Source organism: Micromys minutus (genome assembly GCF_963924665.1).
Source record: "Micromys minutus genome assembly, chromosome: X".
Classification (NCBI taxonomy): domain Eukaryota; kingdom Metazoa; phylum Chordata; class Mammalia; order Rodentia; family Muridae; genus Micromys; species Micromys minutus.
In genome coordinates this window covers 74258154-74274479 of record NC_137970.1, presented here as the reverse complement: position 1 = coordinate 74274479, position 16326 = coordinate 74258154, and the positions used below count along the sequence as shown (strand labels likewise).

General features: G+C 45.6%; 1 pseudogene across 1 annotated transcript in view; it reads right to left on the bottom strand.

The window, feature by feature from the left end:
• The window catches only part of LOC308415017, a 37528-nt pseudogene extending 22088 nt beyond the window's left edge, over positions 1 to 15440 (bottom strand). Inside the window, exons 1-2 of the transcript in view lie at positions 15389 to 15440; positions 11676 to 11875 (exon numbers count right to left, since the gene is read on the bottom strand). The product of the transcript in view is annotated as an uncharacterized misc_RNA (transcript). The remainder of the gene's footprint in view (positions 1 to 11675; positions 11876 to 15388) is intronic.
• Positions 15441 to 16326: the final 886 nt, after the last annotated feature.

Here is a 16326-nt window from a genome sequence, read left to right as displayed (position 1 = left end):
TAATCTCCTTGTCCAAAGCTCAAGTGTAAGTGGATCAAAGATCTCCACATTAAACCAGATACACTGAAACTATTAGATGAGAAAGTAGGGAAAACCTTAGAATATATAGGCACAGGAGAAATTTTCCTGAACAAAACACCAACGGCTCAAGCTCTAAGGTCAAAGATTAACAAATGGGACTTAATGAGATTGCAAAGTTTCTGTAAGGCTAAGGACATCGTCAAGAAAACAAAACGGCAACCAACAGAATGGGAAAAGATCTTTACCAACACCACATCAGATAGAGTCCTAATATCCAAGGTGTACAAGGAACTCAAAAAGCTAGACACCAGAGAATCAAATAACCCTATTAAAAAATGGGGTACAGAGCTAAACAAAACGTTTTCAGTTGAGGAACACCGAATGGCCGTGAAACATCTCAGGAAGTGCTTGACATCCTTAGCCATCAGGGAAATGCAAATCAAAACAACCCTGAGATTCCACCTCACACCAGTCAGATTGGCCAAGATCCAAAACTCAGATGACAGCAGATGCTGGCGAGGCTGCGGAGAAAGAGGAACACTTCTCCACTGTTGGTGGGGTTGCAAGCTAATACAACCACTCTGGAAATCTGTCTGGCGATACCTCAGAAAATTCGATATAGTACTACCTGAAGACCCAGCTATTCCACTTCTGGGCATATACCCCAGAGACACTTTAATACACAACAAAGATATATGCACCGCAATGTTCATAGCGGCTCTATTTATAATAGCCAGAAGCTGGAACGAACCTAAATGTCCTTCAGAAGATGAATGGATACAAAAATTGTGGTACATATACACAATGGAATACTACTCAGCCACCAGAAACAATGACTTAACCAAATTCTTAAGAAAATGGCTGCATCTAGAGAAGATCATCCTGAGTGAGATAACCCAGTCACAAAAGAACAGACATAATATGCAGTCACTGATAGTGGGATGCTAATCCCAGAGGCTTGCTCTCCGCCAGAAACAACTCACAGACTGTATGAAGTCAAGAAATAAAGAAAACAAAACAAAACAAAAAAAATATTTACAAAACAAGAAAACTTTAACTATTTCGATGTTACATTTCGTTTTACATGTACTTTAGCTCATTGTAACTATTAAGTTTTCAAGGCATACAATCAAACCTTGAAAAAAATCAAGTACTGACTAAAGAATATATTCATATAGTTTTATGTAAAAATTATGTTAAAATCTGAAAAAAAGTACTGACAAAAAATGTATAATTTTAAGCAAAAAAAATGTTTAAAATCTGTACATTTATCTTTGTTTTGTAAAATAAAGTTGTTAAAAAATAAAAAAGAATCAATCCCAAGCAGGACGATTGCCTCAAACAGCAGCACAGCAGCCTGCATCAAGTCAGGTAACACACAAACAGTTTAATACACAAATGTCACACAAAAGTGTTAAAGACATTCAGAGCCCACTCTTGAACACTAAAAGGAGAAATCAACAGGGCTGCTCCCTAGGGGCCACCAAGATTGCATAGAGTGTTTCTCAGGCTTTGACAAGTCACAACAGAATTACCCAAACAAAATTAGCTCCAATTAACATGTAATTTAGCATGTTAATCATCATCCCACAATAAAACCCAGCACCCGAATGTTTATTCAAACATCAGGCAGCAGAAATGACATCAGGTGGCTCTTGACTGACTCAAGAAGAGTAGAAACAGCGTTCATACTACAAACCCCTGCAGACAGATGCCAAACCGGGCCATGTAGCCTAGCAATCAGATCGACTGTGCTGCCAAACAAAATCAGAACCTCCTGTCACATAAACAGTTGTTCCACCACCAGGGAAAGCCTTCAAAGGGACAGACATTGCACATACACCATCTTTACACATTGATCCGGAGAGCACAAAACAACTCGGGGTCCGGATGTCATGAGCGTGAGGACCACAGTGAACAGTATATAGATGACAGTGGAGAAGTCAGTGGGCAGAGGAACTGAAAATGCCGCCTCACCTGTACAACAGGGGGTGCTTTTGCAGGAAAACCCCAAGAAACACAAACGAGAGGGTCCTGCTATATCCATCAGTGAGAGTGGCCAGTACCTTTGAGCATTTGACGTCTCCCTGCCCCTCACTAGCCCACTCCCTCGAGGGCGTTTTCTTCATAACAAACTTTCTATTTCTATTTCTAACCAGGTGGTCCTGGTCTGTTTCTTTAGCCTCGGACATATTAAAATGTCATCAGGAACGCTGGCTAGAGAGGCTGGTAGTTTTACTACTCTTGTGTAAGTGGCTAGACAAATGTTCAAAATAAAAGACTGAGATTCGTGTGAGGAACACAAGTACACAAATTATATGCCAGATTCAACCAATAACAAGAAAGTAATGATCAATGACCAAATAAAAAGCCATACTCCTTTCTAATGTCCCCTGAGAAGATTATACAAACATATACTCTGGCTGACATTAAAACTCTGAGGGTAAAATCACTTAATGCAATAGGATACATCTCTGATGATGCATGAGCAGAAGGTTTTTGGAAGTAATTTTATTGCTATGTTCCTGTAGCAGAACACTAGTATTTGGACGTCCCCTTGGCCTATGGCCTCTCCAGTTACAGGTTCTTGGGCATTAAGGCAGTGTAATTCATGACTCTGTTTAGTTAGGGTTCTACTGCTATGAACAGACACCATGACCAAGGCAAGTCTTATAAAGGACAACATTTAATTCGGGCTGGCTTACAGATTCAGAGGTTCAGTCCACTATCATCAAGGAAGGAACATGACAGCATCCAGGCAGGCATGGTGGGGAGGAGCTGAGAGTTCTAACTCTTCATCTGAAGCGTGATAGAGGAAGACTGACTTCCAGGCAGCTAGGACTAGGGTATTATAGCCCACACTCATAGTGACACACTTACTCCAACAAAGCCACACCTCCTAAAAGTGCCACTTCCTGGCCCAAGCATATACAAACAATCCCAGCTTCAGTCTTGTGGAGTGCACATTGATTTCAATCAGAGAACAGTTGGTTGTTCTCACAATATTTTGCCATAATTGCACAAATATATAATGTAGGCAGGTTGCTGTGGTAGGTTTCAGGATTTAGAGATGGGTTGGTAGTTACATGTCTGCTCTGGTAGAGAGCAGAGGACCTTTGGTGAGTACTAACAGCGGAGGTCAGGGCTCTAGATAGACACCTACTGGACTTACATATTTGTTGTTCTACATTTGGGCTTTACTATCAGATTGTGGAAAACAAGCAATAGCTGTGACCATAGCCTTGGTTGTTTTACATGCCCAGGAAATCTTTTGGCCAACAACTTAGCTAGATATATTCCATTCCTGGTACTGGAGGTTTCCCTGGATGTAAGATATCTAGTTAAGGCGTTACCTCTTCCATTATTTTGGTGACTCCATTTTAAGAAACTTGTACAAAAGTAGCTTTCCATGGAGACACTCAAATGACCTTTAATGCTAGTTTTGCCTACCATAGGCCATTCACTCCCTTCACCCTGTAATCGTCATGTTCCAGTCTCATCCTGTCTTTCCATAAACATTTCCCCTTCCTTGGAAATTGGAAGGATATCATTTCATCAAGGATAGATTCCAAGGATATCATTTCACCAAGGCTAGAATTGTTCTGACAATTCTGTTAAAGTTACATGTCTCATCTCTGTTACTAAACCTACAAAATGAGGTTCAAACCCACCAGGATCTTCAGTGAAAGTCTCTGGAATTTAATCTCCAGATTAACATGTCGCGAATTAGTTAACTCTTCATGTTGGTGGTGATCACTTCTTAGTCGTTGGAGCTTGTAGACTGAACTGGTACCTCAATTTTATCTTTTCTCTTTGCACCTGATCCACTCTTAGATGATGGTCTTGCAAAAGACTATCTGTCTCCGTACACATGATTGTCTATTAAGGTCTGAAAGTGAGCTACAGTGGAGAACCCTTTATTCAGATCATTAAATGTGAATTCCTCCCACATAATAATCACTTTACCAAACCAGGAATTGAAATGCTAGACTTTAATTACTCACAGAGAAAAAAACCCAGGAGAAGGGCTCTAAAAATTATTTCTGGTCCTGGGACATGTGGAGTCAATAATGTATGGAATTCTGAACTGCCTATCATATCATGAAATAATTATCTAGTAGAAGATTTGAGGTAGAACCAAAATATTGTCCCCTTTCTTAAGCATGATTTCAAATGGGCATGTAGATCATGTAGGCATGACAATGCCCTTCAGGGAAACTTACGATTCCAGTTGTACATCCATGGTTCATTTGACCTTCCTATTGAATCTCCTTCCTGCTTTTATGTATGACTGTGATCTGATCTCTGTTAGATCTTTCTGTTTTTCTGGCCTATAGTCTGACATTCCTCACCCAGAATACAGACCTTACCCCATTCAGGGGAGCTGTTTCTCCTCCTTGCTCAAAGGGCCTATTGTTTGTTACTGCCCCATCTGTTTCTTCTAGCTACCATAAATTTGCTATGTCACAAGCCAACAAGCTAATTACTAGCTGGTGATCTTTCTGAAATGACTTCCCCTTAGATTAACATCTAGGATGAGGCTCTGATAGGCAAGGCCCAGGAGAAAACCATTTTAGGACATATTCCTGCTATTATTCCGGTTTTATCAGTATTTTTATTTGTTATTATCATTCACATATATGACTAGGCAATAGCCCACCTATTCTGAGAAATCTCTGCAGCACTAAGAAGATGTACTGCCTGGTGGTGATGCCGTATATACAAAGAGATGATTTCTTAATTCTTAATGATGATCCTATCAGAATTCTTAAAATTATAATAGTATTTGTTAAGCTCTTTAATAGTGGGACTGCTGTTTGGTCCTTTTCTAATGGTAAAAACTGCAATGAGAACTCTGTCAGTCTCCCAAGTGTTAGCAGTTAATGGCCTCTGTGATGGTAACCAGACTTTCTCCTAATCAGAACACATTCCAAGAGGTTGCAAAACAATTAACCAAAGGACATAAAAAGGGAACTAATGATTGATTATAGGTGCTAAGATAGAAGATACAATATTGATTTGGTTCACCTATACAAAACTTCACTAATAACTTACTTATGGCTTTTACCTCTCCATGAACCTGTGGAGCTGAGACAGGTGATGGCTGTTCAGCCTCATAAATACTCCTAATGGATGTGCATGTAATCATTATCTGTTGTAAAGCTGCTATTTCAATGAGATTTGAATTTTATGTGTGAACGTGTGATCAATTCTTACCATGTGATCATGTATTCTTAAAGATGTCTAAGGACTGAGAACAAGAGAAGAGTTTGAAGAACAATTTTTCCTTATCTTTCTTTTTAATTAATTCTGCTTTCTTTGGATTTCTTAGATAGCTTTCATGGGAAACTTTTACAACTTAGTAATAAATGCTATACTCACTTTTCAAAGTATCCCGTTTTCTTCCTGCCACTTTTACTAGCAGGCCAAAAGTTAGAGCAGTGCAGTTTTGCTGAGATGTAACAAAGATGTAACAAACATTACTTAATCCCCCTATGTTAGGCTGCAGATGTCAATTGCCTAAGACAGCAGCTTTTAATCCTCAGAAATCGCAAGATCATTTTTAGGACTTTTTAGAGGTTATCGTCAGCATTTCAGTATACTCAGAGAGCTAGAGCATCCAGAGACCCTCAGCCTTTAAAGCGACCACAGAGTCGTATTCTGTGTCCAGTTTCAAACTGTTCCAAGCATGGAAGCTCCCAGCATTGCTCTACAATGGAATTCTCTCACTCATATTCATCCAGAGGGTCTCAGAGCATGCATTTACCATTAAATTAATCCAAGTGATTTGGCAGCAGGATCCTCTATGAGGCCAGCTGTGCTCACAGCAGAACTCATGGACCCCAAGCTGCTGGAAACAACTCCAAGATTCTGTCTTTTAAATGGTGAGCAATCTGACCACATATCTTGGCAGGAGAAATTGTTCTTGAAGGAATAGGTGGGGTTGAGAAAGAACTGTGCTCCTTCTACGAGCCCTCAGCATGCAGTATAACTAACTGCCAAAGAAAAAGCAGTGTGATTTCACTGGAAACATTGAATCTTGTCAGTAGTGTGTGAAAAGCAGAGGACTGTACTGTATGCACATATTCATGTGTGCTCCTGTGTGTGTGTGTGTGTGTGTGTGTGTGAGCATGTATATAGGTATGGGTGTGGAGGCACAATTTTCCAAAAGGTACTAGTCGTGGGAGTCTCTGACATGTGAGTTCTTGTCCCTGGATGAATCATGAGGAAAAGAAGCCACTATGCAAACTGTTACCAATGGAATCCAAAGACCCTCCTAGATGCTACAGGCCATTCACATCAGTGACACGAATTCAGGATTTGAGGTACAAACTGGCATATGGTCAGGGACAAAATTATTCAAATTATTAGCAGCTGGAGGGCCTCCCTGGCGACATACTCATCGTGTGATTACATACAGATTTTTTTTTAACTGAAAGTTGGTCTGAAGTAGGGTGTCTATTGATCGTACTCCGAATGGCAGGATTTTCAAAGAGGAAACTGACACATATCAGGAGCTAGTTTCTTAAAAGCTTTGAGGAAGCCTAACTGTATTTTATAAGTAAGGAGGTCAGGGCAGCAACACCATGTAGTGCATTTCAGCCAAAGGCCTAGAGATTTGGAACATGGTGTAATGGTGCTAGTCAAGCCTGCACAGCATCACTAAAATACTTGACTCTGAATCGGGTCTCCAGATTGTTCCCTGTGAAGACAATGTCAGGGTTACGTGGCCAAGAAGGAAGAGATCCAACAGGAATCTGGTCTGTATTTGCCATCCCTCTGAGCTGCCTTGTACTGGATAGGGAATGTCCTGACTTCAACATGAAGCATTTCTTAACATCTGGTTATCAGCTTTTGGGGTAAGCAGAGTCTCTGTGGCTTCATGGGACACTGTGGTGCTTGAGAAACTCACAAATGGGCCATTTTGCTGTATGTTTACAACCTGAAATGGCCTGAAAGGTCTGTCTGATTTAACTCATTCTTCTCCAATCTGATGCCCTGAAGATGCTACATTTACAGCCAAGACTCCACACACTCTGGACGTGAGATTTCCTTCTGTGGCAGAACTTCCAGGACAGTCTTCCTTGTGCCAAAAACACCTCAGTCAGGCTTTGGTAGTATATTTATATTTCCGTGTGAGAGCCCTTGGAGGATCTACATGCCCAGATGAGACTCCCAAGGGAAATACACTAGGAGATGGGCCTGCTTATTTTATCAGTCTGGATGCTGTTCATGCAAATGAATGCAGGCGACTGTTCTGGTCAAGACCCAGTCCTAGCTGCACAGGAGGGACTGTGCCTGCAGCTCTCAAAGTGGCCCTTCATGTAAACAAAGGTGGCAATGTGCCAGGGCAAGCTGTCTTGAGAGAACCATTGCTGTAGCACTGACTTCTAGTGACAAAGCTAGAGAGCAATCAGCTCTATTTGCTGTATAATGTGCTCAGGGTGTGGGCCCCGTTCAGTAGAACCAATGCTGACATGAAGGCAGGCTAGCTGGATGTCTGCCTGCCTCCCCTTCACTGAATACAGCCAGGACGGGAGGGAAAAGTCTCTCAGCTGATAATTAGGAGGGTAAATTTCCATGTCCTCTTCTATATTGGCATATATAAAGGAAAGGGGAATATTTCTCAAAGGAATTGTTTACAGTGATGGTCTATCACTGACACTAACTCCTGCACCAATGCCCACACGAAATTGGTGCTCTGAAATTTCTGAGTGGGGATGGGAGACCAGTATCAATATTTAAAATGTGTGTGTGTGTGTTTGTGTATTCATAAAAAATAACCTATTATTTCATAGTTGTGGACTGGATCCTTACATAAAAATCCATGCACTGATGCATCAGTAACAGGTGTGGTTGTATTTGGAGACATGACCTTAGTGGTTCTGATTACCTTTATATGACTCAGAGAGTTGGGATGCTGATCTCCTGCAATCACTGTTTATAGTTAGATACCAGGATTCCTCTCTCCACACCCCACCTCCTGTCCTGCCGAGTGAGAACTCGGTAAAAGATGGTCCTTTCCAGGCCAGGAAGACAGGTCTTATATACATCAGCATAATTTTGCATTTTCTAACATGTGTGCATGTGTGTGGGGAGGATGTATGTCTTGTGTCCATTGGTTCTGTCTTCTTTCATGTTCTATTTTGGACGTTACTGCCTGAAGCAGAGGTTATTTTTCTGTTGTGGCATTTCTCAGTAATGTTCAAGGAGAGAGTGACTACCTCTGCAGATCTCTGAAACCTCAGCCTTTTCCACCCACATACAAGTTCCCAAAATAATGACTGTGGGACTGAATTATTTATGAAAAGTTACCTAAGCCAAGAACTTTACTTTGTTTCAGCTAACTCTTAACTAAAGTATTCTGTTTATTACGTTCTCTCCTGCCATGTGGTTAGTCACCTCTCTTTAGAGACCATCTTCTGCATAGTTTGCTGTGAATCTCACATCATACCTGAATCTACCCCAGCATCCCTACCTAACAGATGTCAGACCTTCTAATCCTGCCTCGGGTCATTGGCCATAGGCTTTTTCCGTGAAGCTCCCACAAAGCACATACAGGATTGTCTTTACACAGCTGTCCATATGCTGTAGGAACTTAACCCTTTGATCTCTGTAAGTATTGGGTCTATAGCAGATGAAACTGCTGTCATTTTCCAGGGTTCGTGTTAATTCATTTGAACCGTGTGGGGATGAGTATAGGTTGGGCCTGCACAATTGAAGACAGACATTACTCAGAAAGTATATGTGGCCATCTGTGCCCTCCTGCTCCCCTGTCTACAGATGGTCCTGCACTCAGAACAACGCAACCCGCTACATCCCAAAGGCTGCTTTTGATCCAGTCTGGCACTTGCTAGGTTAATGACAGTGACCAGAGCATGGAACACAGCAGTTCCAGAGAGACCAGCATCTGAGCCTGCCTTGCTCAGAGGTCCACACCTGCCCTGAATATGAAAGGGGGCTGAGCTGCCTCCGGTCCATATACACGTGCACGGGGTGGTTGAGAATTGACTGTGGCCGAATACCTTATTTATTTCTCTGCCTGTCCCAGGACACCATGCCCACAAACAGCTTGTCAAAGAAAGGGTTAAGTCCAGCTTATCCTTCCTAATTATGGAGGATCTGTGAGGAAGTCAGAACAGGCATTCAAAGCAGGAACCTGGAGACAGACACTGGAGAATGGGGTATGGGGGAACTGAGAGGCCCCCCACAAAATAACCTTGAAAATGAAAAAGAGTAGGGTTTCCAGGAAGGAGATGGGGCTCCTCAGAGGGAGCTTCTGACAGTGGGCTGTTAATCATCAATGGCTCTGACCAAGAGAGGATTAGCTCAGAGCTGAGTCAGGTCCTGGGACATCTGGCCCAGGAAAATAAAGGTGCTGGAGCTGAGTCCTGAATGTCCTGGAATGTCCTGGAGTGGAAACTGTAAGGGTTCCTTGGAGAGTCAGTTTGTCCGGTGGTGTTTTCCTGGGGAAAACATGGGAAGGAGTGTTTTTCTGAAGAGAACTCAGGTGAGAAACTGAGGCAGACTTGTGAAGAAACATTTCAATGAAGCAGACACAGAAGAGAGATGTTCTGCTAAAGCAAACACTGGAGGGACATGTGATGAAAGATTCTTTGCTAACACCAGTGTGTATTGGTCCGCCTCACATTGCACAGTTGAGCTGCATTTGTTAGGACTCCTCGGACTCTGACTGGCCGGATGCACGTGCTGACCAAGAAATATGCAGAGGCATGAGCCGAAACGTTCCTCGAGAGGACAGGTCCCCATAAAAATATGAGTCTCAGTCCTTCCTGTTCAGAGGATACTTGACATTACGTGCTGTGCTCCTTCAGATACAGATTCTGAGGCCATAGGCTTACACTGTCAGGCAGGGAATATATGTACTTCCCAGCAGGAGGCCCTACCAAGAAGTGACACTGGTATCAGTGGCTGACACTCTCCTGTCCTAGGACCCATGTCCCATGGGACAAGAGAGCTGCTCACAGTGTCCCCAAGTCACTGTTCCCAACACTGGAGCCAGTAAACACAAGCTAACTTAGAGACAGGGGGCATGATGACCTCAGAGATTATGTCCCCAGAGGTGATGAAGACAGCTGGCAGGTCGAAAAAGAGATTCATAGAAGGTCACGGGAATGCCTTCAGAACACAGATTCTAACATCTGGTCAGAGCACAGATGCTAAAATCTGGATGTAGCTGTACTGCCTGATTGCCTCCACTAGTGTCCCTGAAGGCCCAGACAGGACTCTCCCTTGCTCCTATGATTCCGGGGTGGACATCTTGGTAGAGGTGCACTCAGGTAGACAAGGGACTGAATTCTCAGAAAGAATCCCCAGTGTGCCTTGTCTCCTCAGTGAGAATCCCTGACATTCTGCTGGTTCCCAGTAGACTCACCATGTCCCCTCCCTTGAGTGTCCCCTAGTACTAACAGACAAGTGTCCTGGGTTCCTCTGCATTTGCAGGTAAGTCTTTCATTTCTGTGCAGGTTCAAGATACACCAGTACCTACCCATAGGATGAGCTGGATTAGCATCTCCATGATTAACCAGTTTCTTTGAAGGTCCTGCCATCTGCTAAGACAGCTTTTCCAGCCCTCCTTGGGTTATTTGACCCCTGAGGGGAGGCTGACCCCTGCCTCCTCAAATCCCCTGTGAGATTTTGCAGAGCTACTGACCCCGTTTGCATCCCCTAGACTCTGCTGCTCAGCTATTGGTAGCTGAGACCCAGGGAAACACCAGACACCTCCATATGAGAGTCCCTGGTGGTCTTGTCTCTTCCTGAGGAGGCTGGCTGCTGACTCAGCATTGCCACATGAGAGACTCTGCCCCTGGAGCCTCCATAATTGATTCCTTGGTGACCGTGCACCATGGGACATGACAGTGTGCGCCTCTGCTCCCAGGAGATTCTCCCTAGTGATAGGCACATCTGGGTGAGAGGTCATGCTGCTAATGCAGGCCCAGGGAGTGTGTTTTAAGCCTCTGACCTTCTGCAAGATGAGTCCTCCTGCACAGCAGTCTCCCAGAAGTCTCCTTGTAATAACCTCAAGGCCCCCTGAGGCACCAGCACCTCTACAGCAGTGGTCCTGGTCACATGCCCCTGCAGTGACCCTAGAGCAGCTGACCTTTCTTTGTCCCTGTCCTACCAGGAAGGACTCCCTGCTGCCTCTGCTGGAGCTTGTCAGATTCCATGGGAACTACCCCCCACCAGCACCACAGGAGACATTCCTCTGTGCAATAAAGTCCCCTGTCTGTCAGGCTGATGAGCCTGCACTTGCATTGTGGAATCCCTGGGACCCAGGACAGAGTCACCTTGGCCTGTCTAGGTTTTCTAGGTGAACTTCTCTGCTGGGTACACATTTCTAGGTCAGATCACCTGGTACAACTGTCCTTCCAGGGGAGACTCCCTGCTGCACATGCTTTCTGAGGTGTGACAGGTCCCCGTCGTGCAGGCCCTTCCAGGCCAGGCACCTTGTGCACCTTTGCTCTAAGGGGACTGTCCCTGGTAACCTTTGACTTTAGAACAAATGCTCTCGGGAGCCTGCTTTTCTTCTAGATGACCTACACCCTCGTCCATACACTTCTGCCTGAGCACCACAGATGCACATTACACACCCCAGCATTACACCCTCAGGTACCAGGCCTCTGAAATCAGACCGTCTGTGGCACCTGCGTCTCCAGGTGTTCCCCTAGTTGCCCTGACTTGCAAACAAATCCTGCTGCCATACCTTCTTGGCCATTGGACTCTCTGATGAGATTCTGGTGCACCTGCACCTCTGGTTGATGAGCCGTGGTGTACGCAGACTTCAAGCAAGTAACCTTCCTGCCGGAGATGCAGATGAGTTCCCAGGCTGCAGCTGAATGCACAGGAGAGACGAGTCTAGTACGAATGCCTTTTGCTCTGTGATACCTGCTTCTCAGAGAATGGCTCACCTGGGTAGACCTGTGGTTCCTGTCCTGTCATACACGGCCCTCCTATGCATAACAGTCTCCCTAAGCTTCTTCAGATCAATCTGGATTCTCAAATGTGCAATCACTTCCAGATGCGACTCTGGGTTGCATCCAATCATCGAGGGCACAGTGCATTTGCACTATCAGGGGAGGTGCCCATTGCATCAGTACCTCCAGATGTGACTCCTGCTGTCCTCACACACACCGAGGAGCCTGAGTTCTCAGTTGAGGACTGTGCTGGTCTGAATATGCTTGGCTCAGACAGTGCCACTCTTAGGAGGCATGGCTTGGTTGTACTAGGTGTGGCCTTGTAGGAGGAAGTGTGTCAGCACATAGGCAGGCTTTGAAGTGTCCTGGTGCCCAGTGTGGAATGACAGCCGCCACCTGTCTCCCTGCAGAAGACAGCCCCTTCCGCTGCCTTTGGATCGGGATGTAGAACTCTTGGCTCCTCCAGCACCATGTCTGCTTGGATGCTGCCAAGTTTCGTGCCATGATGACAGTGGACTGAACCTTTGAAACTGTAAGCCAGCTCCAGTTAAATGGTTTCTTTATAACAGTTGCCGTGGTCACAGTGTCTTTTCACAGCAATAAAAGCCTAAGCAAGGTAAGTGTTCTTGGGGCATCTGAATTTGTAAGTAACTCTCTGGTTCACCTGCACTCACCAGTGACTGTCCCCAGGGCAGCTCAACACCACATGATCACCACTAGAGCATCTGCCCTTGCAGTGGAGCCTGTGCCCTGCACACGTGCTCCCAAGCAAGTCAGGCTGGAGCACCTCGCCCGCAATGCCAGTCATGGTGCTGTGTCAGTACTCGAACGTGACACTCCTTGGTGTGCCTGCATGTGACACTCCTTGGTGTGCTCGCACGTGACACTCCTTGGTGTGCCCGCACATGGCGATGGGAAATAATGGCACTTACGCATCCCAGTGCCATTGCCCGGCGCATCTGCACTTCTCATGCCACATCCTGGTGTTTCTACCCTCTGATGTGGGAGCTGGTGGTACACCTGCCCTCCAGGGTGGCACCCTATGACTGTGTGTTCACTCCAGAGAGCTGCAGCTGTACACGCGTGCAGTGCCCTGAGCTCTGAGCTCCGTCGGGGCCCTGGGGCTCTCATGTCCCACTCTGAAGGCGGCCGAGACTGTCTTCAGCCTTCAGCCAGGAAGGGCCTGTCACTCATCACTGGGTGAAGCCTGAGCCTAGGAAACCTCGAAGCTGGCTCTCATGGCCACACCTATTCCAACGAGGCCACAACTCCTCTAGTTACCTGTGTTACCTAAGCAAGGATTGTTTGCCTGCACTTCTTCTCCCTGGGTATCCTCCCTGAACCCCCCACTTACACTCTCTGGAAAAGATGAGCCACCAGAGGAACAACTGTCACAGGTAACACCAGAGCAAGTTACCTCTGCTTCCTCCGGGTTTAATTATTCTTCAGGGCAGTTAAACCACTGTGTTGTTTTGATTTGCCTCCATCTACTGTGTTTCCCATGGATCGTTTCCTTGTTAAGATCCAAGTTTTTATTTGCTATCCTTCTGCCTAGAGATGTCTTCCTGACATCCTTGAAGGGGGCCTTCTCCGGTGTTCTGGTTTGCTTTCTGGTGCTGTGATGAGACACTGATCAAAACCAGCCTGGGGAGGAAAGTGTCCATTGCATCCTAGATGCCCAGTTCTCCATGGGGTGAGATGGGGGCAGGACTCAAGGCAGCAGCCTGGAGGTAGAAAGTGAAGCAGACAAGTACAGGTAATGCTGGTCACCAGCCCGCTGATGGTCCTCAGGTCTGGTGGCTCCTCAGGTCTGATGGCTCCTCAGGTCTGATGGTCCTCAGGTCTGATGGCTCCTCGGGTCTGGTGGCGCCTCAGTTCGGCTCCCTGTCTGATGCAGCACAGAATCACCCGCCCAGTGATGGAACATTCACAGTGGGCAGGAACCTTCACACCAACCAGTAATCACCATTTCTCACACATGTGGCTATGGGGTGATCTGACCTGGGCACTCCCACAAGAGACAATCTCCAATGCCTGGACTACGTTTAATCTACAGCTGGTCCTAAGTAGGATAACTAATAAAGCATTCTCCCAACTTCTGCTTGAGAGTCTCATTGTCCATATATATGTATATGTGCCATTTTTGTACATGTTTGTGGATAATTGTCTGTTTTATTTCTATATTCTTTTGCCCATATTTGCCTGTATTTGCCAAGAATTCATTGGAAATTCTTACCAGAAAAAGATTTTAGGCACAATTTCAAGATTATAAATGGTCTAGCTGCCCTCCTCCTATGAGAATTTAGGCCATGTGCCCCCTGAGTGCCCCTCCTCTCTCACCCTCTCTCTTCCTGTCCTTCCCCCCTCTCTCCCTCCTTCCTTCCCTCTCCTCTCCCTCCTCCCCATCCATCCCTCCTTCCCACTTCCCTACATCAGAGTTAATAATGAAACTTACTATGTTTTGTAACCTCTTTCTTATGTGTGCATCTGACAAATATGTTAATGGTACTAATAATGCCAAGGAAACACGACTAGGCTGTTGTATATCTTACTCATAACATCTATTGCTACCTCCACATACTACAGCCAGGCAGCATCCTAGACCAAGGGGGAGACTCTTTAGTCCCACCACTGGGTGAGGAGCTATTAGCGGTTATTGATGGTTGCTGTAGAGACTGGGTCAATAAAGTTTAGGCCTTAACCCCTGCTAAATTACCTGTGTTCCGGGGACAGTCTCAACCCACTGGAATTTACTCAGCACTAATAGCACACAATGGATTGTTTTTAAAAAGGAAAGAAATGGAAAGAAAAAAGAAAAAACAAAGAGAGAAAGAGAAAGACGGGGGAGAAGACAGGAGATTTGGAAGTGATGGGGTCGATGTCACTGGAAGGGACCTAAGAACTGAATAAAGGTTAGATATGACCAAATGCAATGTTTGAGATTCTCAAATAATAAAAGTTTATGGATAATTTCCTCTCACTTGTATAAATTGGACGTGATGTTATGTGCAAGAAGGAAAGCTCACACACATACACACACACACACACACACATAAACACACACACACACACACACACACACATCTAAAATAGGCAGGGTTTCCTGGTAGTTTTTCTCCTCTCAACCCCCAGGACTGTAATGGTGGACGCGGTGTTACAGGATACATCTACTAGGCTTCTTGATCCCACTCCTAAGAATCTCTAGCTTGCCTCACCTCCCCCCAGTGCTTCACCTGGAGAGATTTGTAACACTCCTCACCTGTTGAGTCCTGTAGCTCTTTCCTTTTCCTCTGTGGAGACAGATACACAAGCCTGGCTTCCCGAGTGGTGAGCGACCCCATCATCACTAGCCACCCACCAGCCTCTGTGATTCTTGGCTTTGCAGTGTGATCGCAGCTCATAAAGAGACCTTTTACCAGTGCAATTCTCACCTTGTTCCTCTTCGGATAGTCCGCTGACAGTCCCCATCCAGTCTGTAAACATCCGGTTTGCTGGGTTCTGTACGCTTGGTTTTGTATGGAATCAGTTGGTCGCTGTTTCTTCTCTGTGGTTCTTTTGGTTCCCACGTATCCAGTGTATATCTGTTGACACACAGATCCCTTCCACTAATATGTGGCCCAGTTTACTGAATCCGTCCACACAACATGTTTCTGAATAGAGGTGATGGCTGCTGCTCTGCCGCATGCACAAGTTGTTGAAGTGTGCCCGGCTGCTGAGTGAGATTGGCTCTCCACAAGTCCAGTTTAAGGCTGACTCCCATGTATACGTGGTGTCCCTCGCTCTAGAGGCCAGAGGTTTCCTCGGCCTGCCCACCTTCCGGCTGAGTGACCACAACTTCCAGAATGTATTTATACTTGCTGCAGCCTGACTGGCGGGCAATTCTCAGCACTGAGGGGAAAGGGGGGCGTTCTCTGGAGACCCCAAAGTTGGCTTCCACTACACACCCCAAGAGCTTGGATGTCTCAGGGCATTGTGTACTTCATTCATCCCCACTCTATGCAGCCTCTCCTCTCTGAGTCTCTGCCCCTAGAGTATCCAGCTGCCCCAGTCTCCATGATGAACCCAAGGGTAACCCCCTTGCTCCATCCATTGGGATTGAAACTTGAGCATGCACAGAGGGAGGGGATTGAGGGGCCCTTTGGGATAACCCCATGCTTGGCCTCAACTGCTACATGCAATGAGCTTCCTGTGTCTGTCCGTTTCTAAGAGCTTGTCTCTATAGGCAGCGCCATTGTCTGTGACCTCGAGGCAGAAGTCACACATAAAGTGTGCGTTTTCTCTTTCACAAACAGGTGTGTACTTTCTTCCTGGTTCTGTTGCGTGTACTGTGTGTGTATGTATCAGATCTCTCTGGGCACCCACAATCAGG